The sequence below is a fragment of the Drosophila melanogaster genome, chromosome X (assembly GCF_000001215.4).
Source record: "Drosophila melanogaster chromosome X".
NCBI lineage: Eukaryota > Metazoa > Arthropoda > Insecta > Diptera > Drosophilidae > Drosophila > Drosophila melanogaster.
In genome coordinates this window covers 19,422,798-19,436,074 of record NC_004354.4, presented here as the reverse complement: position 1 = coordinate 19,436,074, position 13,277 = coordinate 19,422,798, and the positions used below count along the sequence as shown (strand labels likewise).

The 13,277-nt window shown below is 43.8% G+C and overlaps 1 protein-coding gene across 4 annotated transcripts in view; it reads right to left on the bottom strand.

The window, feature by feature from the left end:
• The window catches only part of kek5 (kekkon 5), a 118,734-nt gene that overhangs the window by 35,840 nt on the left and 69,617 nt on the right, over positions 1–13,277 (bottom strand). For all 4 annotated transcript variants that reach the window (NM_001258817.2, NM_167648.3, NM_167647.3 and 1 more), the window contains one exon: positions 2,803–2,921. The gene's annotated coding sequence lies outside the window, so the exon portion shown is untranslated. The remainder of the gene's footprint in view (positions 1–2,802; positions 2,922–13,277) is intronic.

Genomic DNA, 13,277 nt, shown 5'->3' with positions numbered 1-13,277 from the left:
AAAGTCGAACATAGCTGACTGACTGACTGACTGACTCTCTTTATGACTCCGGAGACATAGATTTGGGTATAAATGAAGCATTCTGGCCCGTTTGGCGCGCTGTTGTGCCACATCCGTTCCCTAATCTCCACGTGATTTCCACATTTCAAGTTCCACTACCACTCCCACTTCCACTTTCGTGTGTCCCCAAAATACAGGCGGCACAATCAGTTGTAACATTTGCTGGCTTATCGGTTCAACCCGAGAGGCGCAGCAGCCGAAAAAGAGGCCCACGCTGACATGAGCTCAGGGGACCAACCAGGACGTGGTAGCCATGTGTGGGAAGATGGAGATGTGGTCAGTAGGTAGTAGAAGGTAGTTTTGGATGTAGCGTGTTGAACGTGGCCTGTGGGCCGCTGGATGTCGGAGGTAGCATAGAAGTGAACGGTCAAGACCGACGGCCTGGCCTGGGCAACCGTTTTTCAATGGCTTTTGAGGCTTTTGTTATTTTTGGTCCCCGAGCCCCAGTGTTTTTCCCCATTCGCCATTCTATTTTTTTTTTTCCTCCTAGCCCCATCTGTGCTGGATTTGTCAGCCCAGCGATGATGCAGGCAAAGGCAAAGAAGGTGCGGTGGAAAATGTGGAGGAATGAAAATGGGGCGTGGCGGTGCAGGGAGCTTTTCACCCTGTCATATTCTATACAAGGTCTTGCACCCCTTCGTTGTACTTTTTAATCGCCGTTTCGGAATTTAATAATTTTAGGCCGCAGGTCGCAGGTCGTAGGTCGCAGGTCGGCGTACAGAGTGCGGTTGACTTGGCCCTTGGGTCTTGGGTCACTCGCTTTCCACTTCAGCCATGTCGAAACACATTTTCCCCATTTATTTTTCTCTTAACCATTTTTACACCTGTTTGCCATTTGTTTCGGGGCGAGTAAGTGGCAGAAGATGATCTCGTGCTCGTCGTGTTCTTGCTCTTGTTTTTCCGGCTTGACCTGTTGGCGGCCTTCATTGCGGTTGTTTTTGCTAGCTTCCATTTTGTTTTTGTTTTCACTCCTGTGTTCCCCAATTTCACTGCGAATAAGGCCGTGCAGTTGCTTTTCATTTACTTTTGTTGCGCATAAATTCATTATTGCCTACTTGGATTTGGTAACAAAAGTTGCAAAAAGGGGTTAAACGAATGGCGCAAGGCGTCGAGGTTTGTGTGCGCAAAACAGCAACAAATTTTTAGTGAAATTAAACACACAATTAAATGCTGTTTTGACATCTTTACAAGCATTTTAATTATTTTTTTTCTTGCTCTGCCAGTCTGACACTTTTACACTTTTCTGCTTTCAAGAGCTACACGATTAGGCATTGGGATGAGCTGCAAAATTAATAATTATATCTTTTGCACAGTCTCTTTCCATTAACAGCTTTGTGAGAACTAAAAACTCTTTAACCATCCAGTTGAATGTACATAAATTTATACCCTCTAGTCGTTGAGTAAAAAGGGTATACTAGAATCGTTGAAAACTATGGAATATGGTTCACATATGTCCTGATCCGGATGTCATGTCCGTTTGTCCCGTTTATTAAATGAAAATGATATGAATGTCAAGTTTTCGCACTCGCATTCCCTTCAACTGCGTAACGGGTAACCGATAGTCGAATGCTTTCGCTTAATATATTCTATTTTGCATATAACACGATATATGCATATGCAGCATTATGGCGCAGTTGCATTGACACTATTGTTACTACAGCCATCCAGGAAGAGGCGAATAAGTGGGTGTGGGGGGGGGGGGGGGGCATCATTGGATTTGTATGCCACAAATGGGATCGAGATTCCGTGGGATAGAGGACGCATCCGGGCCGTGGGGCATGGGCATGTACACTGTACAGAGTTATACTTTTGCATTCAGACACACACACACACATAGTCAAAGCCATTAAGATAAGTTAGTCTCTTGGACAATGGGAGCGGCACGTGCGTGACAAGTAAATTAACAACCAATCCCAATGTCCGCCCCCCTGGGCCACAATTATCTGTCAAGCGACCATAAAAATGCTCAATTACACCAACGCACACTGCGTTTTCCAATAGCCCAATACTCGCAATATCGAATGTGGCACACGTGCAACGCCACATATGCCACATATGCCACACATGCCTCACATGCCACACATGCATCAAATAAATTATGAACTTACTATCGCCAAGCGATTTATCACGAGTTCGAAAACTCAATTGTGCGATAAGCGCAAACGAAAGCGTAAACGCAATCGGTTTCGGCACACGCAAGTAGTAAATCCATTATCTCGCCAATTGCAAACTATTTGAAAGTTTCGAAATAAACAAGTCCTGCCAACTTGTGCAGCCAACATCTTTGGGGAGCTATATAAATTTTGAAACTTATTGCCGTGGCCATAACTATAATGAATGATTGCTAATTTAAAGGAGCACCTAATGGCTGTCATGTGTACCGTGTGTGTGTGTGTGTGTGTGTGTTTGAACAAAAATGAATATTCTATTATCTGCTTTAATATCCATTATTGTAAATTGCGAAATCGTGACAACTCACATTCACTTTGGGGCCAAACACCAGGTTCAGATTGTGCAATAGAAGTGATTGAAAATCATTTGAAAAGTTCGTTGAAATTGTGTGTAACAGGTGAGGTGGTGTGTAATTTTAATGTGTTTTCAGGTGAATATGTTTTTGCCCACCGACCAATACAAATATTAGGAGTAAATGGCCCTGATTTTCCAATAACTAACCTAATTTAAAGTTAATTAGCACACTTATTTTTAGTTATTTAGTTCATTCATTCATAGTTCAAAACTTACCAGGCTTGTTTTGTGCAATTAGTTCCTTCGTCCTGTGCTTTGTTCAATGCTCCGATTTGTTTCAATATTTATGTTCTTGCCTTGAAGGACCATGACGATTGCCTAACGAGGACGACACCCTGCAAAGATGCAACAGAACAAAAGAGTTAATGTCACCAAGTTTCGCCGTGTACACACACACAGATACAGATACCTTAATTTAATTCTAATTAGCCCCTTCACGGTTGAGCCAAGTGTCGCTCGCACGTGAAGTGAAAACAACCAGTCGAATTGGGCGCAACACAAAGGGGGCGCCCTGAAATGGAAAGCTCATGGCGCTGGAATGTGTTGGCGGCGATCAACTGTTGGTGGTCGCCCATTAGGCGCCTAATCGAGCGTGCCACCCATCATATCCCGATATCCCCATATCCCCGCATCCCCCCCCCCCATGTTATCCCCATATATCCGTATATATCCGCTTCCCTTGCATCCACGAAAGCAACGAAACCATCTAACCATCTATTCAATCCGTATCCCGAATGCACACACTAGTCTTACAGCACGCGAGGACGTTGAGGAGACGAGAAACGAGCGATGCTGATTGACAGGCGCAGCCAATTAAGTGGTGCTCCTGGGAAACCGGTATGGCCGAGTGCTTGGGCTCCATGCTGATTAGGGGGTTACCGCCGTGATACCCCGTAATACCTCGTAATAGCCAATGTTGCCATCCGTACCTGGTGTTCTCCGTGTGTTTTGGATGTGCCAGCTATAGCTTTGCCGTGCAGCCAGCAACGATTCCGGTTGTCCGACGAGTGTGCGAGTGTGAGTGTTTCTGTTGCTGGACTGACGATGGATTTATTTCAGCGCTAAAATGGCAAACAGGAAGCGAGCGAATGTAGGGACGAAGGACGAAGGACGGGCAGAGGGTAGCGGGCAGAGACGAGGGTGCTGCGACAGCTGCAGCTGCAAATGCAACAGCAACAGCTAGAGTAGAAGCCACTGCATTGTCACGACGACAGCTGTCCTGGCAACGTGCAACGTGCTACGCGAACGGGAACGAGAAACAGGAACATCAATAGCCATAGAGCAATAGCATAGAAACAGCAACAGGGGTCCGCGATTGCGGTGGTATCGCCAAAAAGCAACCCCCTTCTTCCGGCTCACATCCCAGCCCATCCCATCCCATCCCATCCCACATCCCATCCGCATCCTACCCTCTTGCACGCCGGCACACTCGATTCGCCCGATACGATATTAATTCAATGGAACTCGGTTATCGAATAAACATTCAGTTCATTCATATAAGGCGAGGGTTAGGTTCATCCGTTTCGGGAAGGGAGGGGAAAGTCGGAGCAGCTGGAGGATCATCATCGGGCACAATGGTTCGTCCAGCACAGATGGTTCGAGTGACTTGAAAATTATAGTTATGAATACTAACTAAATACAGAACTTGTACGTAGATGCAATAAATATCGTATGATTGGCTCTGGAATCAAGAATTCGATATCAACTTTTCAACTGGATAGTTAAAAACGTTCGTGCTTTTATGCAACTTCATTTCAAACCACTTTAATATTGATATGAAAACGTTTGCCTCACTTTAAGACCATCATATTTGCGGGCTGCAATCTCGGGCCAAAGATTGCTCCATCTGCGTGCTGAACTGCGGTTGCTTTGCCCAGCCACACAATTTGCAAACCGCGTTAAAGTGCCTTCTGCCAGGAGTCAGGGAATCAGATGCAGCCGGCGGTATCCTGGCCATCCCATCCTGGCTTCGGAGAACGAACTTCGTCGGATCTGGACGAAGGGGACGTCTCCTGGCACATCGAGCTTCACTTCACTTCACTTCACTTCACTTCCCACCTTTTCCGTGGGGGTTTGGCTTTGGCTTTGGCTTTGGGTTCGGGTTCGGGTTTGAGTTTGGCTTTGGCTTTGGGTCTGGTCTGCGAATTAAAGGTACATGGTACATGGCGTTGAAAACTGCAGCGAAAATTTGCATAAGCAATTACGGGCGCTTTTTGTGCGGGGAGGCAGTTGGGTGATGGGTGGTGGGTGGTTAGTGGTCTGTTGGCTAGGTGGTTAGCACAAACATTGTCCTTCGCCGTCTATCCGTCTACTTTGCCGCCGGGTCGCTTGACAAGCTGAGTTGAAGATGATGGAGAAGACGGTGGAGAAGGTGATGGAAATTCAGTAGGGAGGAATTCAGGATGCAATTGGCTCGGTTGGGTGTCGCCATCGAAGCAACGAAACGACATCATCGTCGCGAGTCGTCGCCAAGTGCCTGCCACGAAATTTGTAATGCATCAAAACAAAAATAACAGGTGTTGGCAAAAACAAAAAAAAAATGCAACATTGCACTTAAGCGAAAGGTGTGCCAAAGGGGAAAGGGGCAGGTGGAAACGGAATGAGTGTTGCCAAGTATCCTCTAATAGGGAACTCCACCCAGTGGAAATTTAATCAAAGAGCCGTCACATTGGTCGTTTCTGTTGCCAAGGCATATCATTAAATTACATCTTTTGATCATGCAAGTTATTTAATTATACATTGTGTATATATACATACATGTTCCAAATTAAATCGAATAACTTTCTAAGTATATTATTATTTGCTTAATTTACAAGTTGGGATTATTGTTTTTAGTAAATATCCCGCTAACTGCTAACTTTAAGCTTAGCAACTTCGGCTGCAAGACGAGAACACATATAAAAGCTAAAAATTAATAAACTACTACCAGCGTTGGAATTGAAAAATAAGTATTTTAAATTGCAATGTTTGCATGGATGGGAGATGCGCCAAAAAAAAAAAACAAAAAAACGACTATAATAAACTGCATTATGCGGCGGGAAAAAGGGAAACGGAAACAAAATGCTTTAGCGTTTCTTCCCGGACTGAACTTTTGAGAAAATCGGCTCACAGTTTGAGAGCTGTACAAATTTCCCGGCAGCTAACAAAAATTTATTTGTTTGCCCTTTTTTCGGCTGAATTGCAGGCAATTAAAGTTGCAACTTAAAGGCAATTGCCACCTCAACAAGCTGTTTGTTAAGCGCAAAGTAAGTGGCCATTTAAATTGTTGTGAAACCTTCAAAGGTAGCGAAATTCTGCAGGTCATGTTGATTTATGGCCAAAGGTGGTTTTTCTTTCTTGCTTGCGGTTATGTCAATCAATCAATTTCGCATTATTACAGCTTTCACATGCACATAGTGTGCTACATATCCTTTCAAAAAACTATAATACAATATATATCAGAACTCAAGCTTTCAAACCGTAGTATATAGAATACTGTTGCTATTCGTACGCATTAACTTAGCATAAATATTGAGTGGATTTATGAATTAAAATAATCACTTTTCTATGTAACCCAATATATATTTGGCCACTTTCGACATCGAAAGCTGCTCGTTGCTGTTTTTCGTCCGGGGTCAGTAAAAACCATTTTCTAGGGTTCCGCTCCACCGAACGCGGAAGCCTCGAACATTAGCCACTTTATAATATCGGCATTATACCCGTTGCTGTGGGGCGAGCGAGCGTGGAATGGCGGCTAGAAGCACCCCGATAATTTAACCCGCCTCAAAACCGAAAACTCCCAGATCCGACGGGGCAAAACCGCTAACGGGTTCGTTAGACGCCGGCCACTGCAATCAGTTAAACAATGTTGCATATTAACGCGTAGCCCAGCGAAATGTGGCGCCCAACGCGGGGCCATGCCCATGCCGCCCGAACAAATACATATAGTACTGAACTTCACTTCACATTTCACATCTGCCAGAATCGAGGAGCGCGGAACGGAAGTGAACGGAACGAAACGAGGCGGCCAGGAGAGGACAGGACAGGGCAAGAACGGAACGGACCGTACCGGACCGCAATATCTTTGCATAAATAAAACATAAATTACCGACAGGCGGTGTCGGTCTTCGCTGCCCATGGCAGAGGAGGCATAGAAACAGAAGCAGAAGCAGAAGCAGAAACAGGAACAGGAACAGAAACAGGGGCACGGAAAGGCATCTGGTCTATGGAGTGGATAGTATGGTATGGTATGAGATGGTCTATGGTCTGGGTGGGCTAATTAAAACACTTGATGGCCTCTTCTGGCCTGCGACGTGCCGCCCCTCTTCATCGCCACTCGACTGGGCGGTCGTCTGGCGTCTGGTGTCAAAACCTCCTAGCTGCCGGCCTTGTTGATGGAGAATTTCGAATGAAGCCCGCGGCTGGAGAGGCTGAGAATGAGATGAGAGAGCTGGTAGTAGTAGTGCAGGAGGAGCAGGAGGAGCAGGAGGATGAGATGGAGACTTAGGCTGAGAGGATGATGTTGTTATTACACATTTTTCCAACGCCCCCGTGATGAAGGGGGTGTTCTACGTAATGGTAAGCCTTATCCTGGGGGCGTGTCGGCTTTATTACGCGGAAGGGACAGCTGTCGATGCGAAGTTTTTCGCTTTTCGGCCTCTCAGCTAAAAGCATAGCAAAAGCATAGCAAAAGCAAATGCCAGCTCTCACCTGTCACGCATTGCAAATAATTTATTGATATTAAGTGCTATTAATTATGATGCCATTTAAGAACGTATTCATTGGAGACTTGGGTCGGTTTTTGAGGCTTTGCCTTTGGTTTTGTATATGATTCCTCCTCTGGTCTGGCATAAATTGATTTCGTGAGCGTAGCCGCGGAATTTTAATGTATTTTGAAGAGGCGGAGAATTGCTGTGGTAAACTGATTTATTTCGTACACTCCAAGCAAAAATAGCACAACGAGTATGTCGAGTTTATACATTCGACAACAAAGGGACGCATTCTCAGAACTTTCGTGGAAATTTTGTGATATTTGGTTACTCGTTTAGTTCTGGAAGTAGTAAAAATACGCATTTAAGGTGTGAAGAAGTTCTCTACCACATTGAAACAAAGAAAGTTCTTTGAAAACATGCGCGATTTTGCAAACAACTATTACACTAAATTCGAGAACCTACACTCGAAAGTATTTTCAACTGTATATTTCGACTTGCATCGAGACAATGGGATGAAGGCGAAATTAGTTTTTAAACTACAAATCCATTTTTATAAGTGGAAAGAAAAAAAGATATGAAACAAAAAGGAAATCCATTATTCATAAATAATATCTAATAAATATAGCTATGTACATCACAACTTGGATTATATTTAAAAATTGCCTCAAACTCGTTATTATTGAAGTTGCCAAATTTAAAATTGAATTATAAAATAATGTTCGATAATCGATGTTTCTTTTTCTGAAAGTGTTCAGCCCACCGACGGCGGACAAACATTGAAATTGAGCAAACTTGGTAAATGTTGTAAGTTGGCATCCTATCCGTCCGTTTGGGTTTATAGAGGGTCACGTGCTAACTTGGTTCATTTTATGGATATTTCGCCAGTGCCTCCGACACGTTTACTTTTAGTGTAAAATGTCATCCGAAAACGAAAAGAATCGAAAAAGAATCTTGTGGGCTGGTAAAGGGAAAGCAAAATGCTGGTGGTGACCATATTCGCTGTAAAAGTAACGCCAACTTGTTTTACTTGTCCGACACTTGCGATTTGGTAAGGGCATGACAAAAATGAAAAGCAATAAAAATTTCGAACATAAAATTTAACTTTTGCTCCCTTCATTCCATTGGTGCGGGACATTAAAAATCTAGCGTTGCAGTCTCCCGACTAAAACTGCGAAAAAACAAGCAGATAAGAGGAATGCTTGATGCTTGAAATCCTCAATCCCCAATCCCCAATCCACCAATCCCCAAGAGCTTTTCGCCCGGTTTATCTTATTTGAGCGAAACGACGTAAGTCGTTAAAACCAAGCGGATTTCGCTATTGAATCTCAGCAGGACCTTTGCTCTGCGCAAGTCCTACTTCTACTGTTTTATGGCATAAGCTGCTGCATACAATCTTGCAAAGAAGCAATGAGATCAACACATTTGAAAGTATTACAAGCTAACGTTAAACAATTGTTATAGGTAGTGCAACAATTATGAAAGTACTCATTTTTATGCAAATACAAAACGCATTTATATCATACTTTTAACACACACATTTAAAACTGCTCACAACTGACACCTTATGATTAAGTATTTGATTTCATAACTAATTATTTTGGTGCATTGGTACTGTGCTGGTTAGAAGAATGCCGGAAAATCCCTTCCTGCCTCTGTGATTTGTTTGTGACAGCGAACAACTGAATACAAAAAAAAAAAAAAACAAAAACGCCTTTTTTCCATTAATCCTAAACCCAGCAGTGCGTATTACCAGCCAGCTCACTGGGTGTGTTCGTAATTCACTTGGGGCGACTATGGATAGATTAAGATCTGACTTGGGCTTAATGGAGCTCGGCGCTCCATACAAGTTTCACTGGCGCCATCGTCCAGCTGTGGACTCTTTCCAAGCTAAATTCATTTCGGCGATTTAATCAAGCGAGTCAGGCCAAACCGCCCATTTAAGTTACGTGCAAACCTCACGAACGGACCAACCAACCAACGAACCAACCAACCAGCCAGCCAGCGTTTCTAGGATGTGAAAAACGGGGGCGGGCACCTACCTACATACATGGGCACATGGCCATACAACGTAACGTTCCAAATAATAAACGAAATCAAATTAATGTAAATCGCGTTGTACCCATACACGTTTCTCGTTTACGGTATATACGCCACTACAATTTTAATAGCTACTGCGGTTTTGCGTGCAATTAAGCATTTCGTCTCAGCGGGCGGAGAGTTCGGAGGTGTCGAAGGATAATGGGGGTGGAGTTGTAACGGCTCGCTGGGTGCGGGATGTGGCGGCATTTAATGGATGGAGACATGATCCGGGAAATAGCTCAAAGAGCTTGTACTTCTTAACAGCACGGGAAATTAAGTGGAGTTTAATTTACTCGTTTTCACTACACCGAAATTTGAGATAGGTCCATGGAAAGTCGGCTAAAGTCAAGGATAGGTTTTAATCATGATCTAATTTCACCAGCGAAACAAAAATCGCTAAATGGGAAAATAACTCAAGCGAAAATCTCTTGCGTAGATTAATCCGTTACTAGCGTTTCTAATATCAACTTTGTGACAAAAGACTATATTACATTTGAAATTCAATAGCATTGTTTATGCCAAGTGATTAGTGATAGTTATATCCTTTCGATTTGTGTATCAATCGTTATAATCGAACCAATAGTCTCCTTCCTGGTGCGCTTCGTTACTAGCCGAACTATCGGTCTATCGGCAATCGAAAATCGAAACTTCTTGACTCTCATAATTTCCATAGCATTTCTGAATTTAAACTTACACATCTAGCTATTCGAACTTGATCCACACAAAAAATACCAATATGTCTGGCCGCTTGTGTTGAGCTGGCCAAAAACACACTTCGTTTGGCCAAATTTCATCGGAGTTGACTTTCGCCATCCTTCGTTGCAAAGTAAAAGGAGTATCCCATTGTGAGCACTCGAAATGTTCGTCTCGTTGGGCACTTTTTTTTTGTGACTTATCACATCGCACTGCCACAATGCAAGTGCTATGTCCTATGTGTCCTTGGCTAATGCCAAAGATCTTTGTTTCGCTCCCGGTGTTTCCATTCCATTGTCGAGAATCGGTCGGTATTCATATTCCCGCCAAGGGGGCCAGAATCAGCAGCAGCGGCTGTTGTTGTTGTTGGCTGTCGCCGAGGCTGGGACACATTCTCCAATCTCCAAGCCACCCAGCTCCTTTCCCCATCGCCATGCCCATCGCAATGCCCATGCCCATGCTCATCCAGTTCCTTTGTGGGCCGAAATATCGGACAAGCACTTGTCACTTTTCACTGCAGTTGGCAACAGCATCAGCATCAGCAGCTGAAACAGGCAACAGACGAAAGGAGCGAGAGGCACTGGGTTGAATGTTGAACGTGGAATAACACACAAAGCGGTGTGGGTTGGGATGCGATGGGATGGGGCAGGCGTCTTGCATGGCTGATGCTAAAAATGCATCATACCAGATGCCACAGTGACGAGACACTCCTTCCATCTCTGAATAGGTCATTAACTTTGGTTAGCATCGTCGCTTGGAGTGCGTTGCTTTTGCAAATTGATTGAAGCGATTTAAAAAGTCTTTCGCTGGTCGAAAATTTTCATTACAAAAATCAGGTGGAGAAAATGGAAAAGTATGGAAAGTATCTGCATATATCTATCTATCAAGGCAAAGATGTGAGTTGCGGGATGCTGGCGGTTAAATCTGGAAAACGTTTTTCTTTTCGTTTTATTCGGATTCGTTTGACTTTTTGCTGTCCCACGTGTTTCACCATTCCATTTAAAAAGCAATTTGATTTATTTGCCATGCAAACGGCAAACAGCGACAAGAACAATGCCAGCGACAAACAAACAGTAACAAACAACAACAGGCAACAACAACAACAAACAACCAGCAAACAACCATCGTTGATTGTTGTTCGTGCCGCCTCGTGTGGTTGTTGCCGTGGTTGTTGCTGCGGTTCCTGCTGCCGCTGCTGCTGCTTTCGGCCAACTCTGTTTTTGTCAGGCGGCACTCGTGGCATGAAACATACCAGACTGACTCCATCCATACGTATATGTAACATACATATAGCCATCCAGTCAGTCAGACAGTCAGCCATTCAGTCAGTTAGTCAGTTAGTGCAATGTATAATTATAATGGCATTTTGCCAAAATGCTTTACAAAAAATGCAACACAAACACATGTTTCTATGTCAAGGCGATGGGCCTTGGGCCGATATTTGGGGGCGTGGCCGAGTATAATGGGCACGGGCCATCATAGTTGGCCGACTGTAATGCAACATGGCGCATTGAGCGTATGGTAAACTTTCGCCAGGACGCGGCAAACACAAAACCAAAATGATAGCACTGATAGCACATTGAGGATTGCACTGAAATTGAAACTGGGAAATGCCGCACTACAAGAGTGGGCTTTTGGTCTCCTGAGTATGTAATCCAATTGTAAATGCCCTTGCAACGGGCATTTGTGCATCACGAAGCAATTTGGCACTAAGAGAAGTGATACAAAAATCTATTTTCAAGTTACTTTTGCAATTTGTTTATCGTTATATCGTTGTCACCACAATCGATACGATACAACTATCGATGCAGCGAGCATCGATTGTTTTGAATTATCATCGATAGTTTTGCTTAAGTTTAAGTTTCTTGAAATGTTTCGTTATCTTAAGAATTGTGCTGATTATAAATATCTCAGAATATCTAACCATTATCGTACGATAGTTGAATTCAAAATGATTTCAACTCGATTTCGTATTACCATTTTAATATATATAATTGAAAGAAACCCCATCATTCGTCTGCCCCATTGCGTTGCACATGATGAGAAGCAGCCAGAATAGAATATCGATTGGGCTGCCAAGTCATAATTTTGTTAAGAATAGTTTAGCTGCTGCAAGGAGCAAGTTCCTGAAGGAGACAAGTGAACGGGTTAACGATGGGCGTGGTTTGTTGGGCTGTTGGGTTGATGGGTTGATGGAATATTGGTGAGCAGCAAAACGGGGAAAGGACATTATGAAAACGTCGTTTTCGTTGTCGTGGGCAACATATAAATTGCATTTTGGAAAATGTTGCATATCATATATAAATGTAAGGGAAAATAAATCAACTTTGTTGACATTTGTCAGTGTTTTTTTTTGTCTTTCTTTCCAGCATTTTCATACTTTCGCCCGTTTGCCCTGCTGCTGCTGCTGCTGCTGCTGCTGTTGTTGCAGTTTGCAGTTGCAATATATTTGTCGCTGCAATTGTTATTGTTGTTGGCGTATATGTTTATGTTCTGTACTGTTCCGTTCCTGCTGATGTTTCTGCAGCTATTTCAGCTGCTCTGCTGCCTCGAATCCAAGCACAAAATTCAGTTTTTGTGTGTTCTTTTCCACTGCGAAGCCCCCTCGCCACGCCTTTCTCCTGGTCTTGGTTTTGTTTCGTTTCATATTTTTCATTTCCCCTCTTTTTTTTTGTTTTTTTCTTTTTTTTTTTTTTTTGCCTCCATTTCATATTTTAGCCCTGTGCGCTAGAGAAATGTCAAGCGCACTTGCACGACCTCCCAGCCACGCCTTTCAACTGAGTGCTCCTTATGCTTCTGCTGTGTTGACTGACAAAATGCTTCTAAGTGCACAATATTGCTCACATGGCTATGTGGGCGTTCGCCGAGAGACGGGGGATTCCCCGGATCTACCCTCGATCTCACCCGGCTCCAACAGACTACCCCGGATTACCGACAATCCCTCGGATGGTCGTGGCTGCCAGGGGAACCAGACGACTGACAATAAGCAAATGACTGGAGCGGAGCAGACGAGCAAGACGAATACGCAGCAAGACTTTTCGAAAAAAACTTTTAAAAGCATCTTTCGCATCTCTCACACTCGGCCTGGGCTAATGCGAGTTTGCCCGGAACTCATTATCTGCTAGATTCACCGGGTCACCGAAAGCTACCAGGTGCATAAATACACTCGGAGAACGCAAGTTGCACTGCCGGGGTTGTTTTTTTTTGTTTTTTAACAACGGTTGCTTG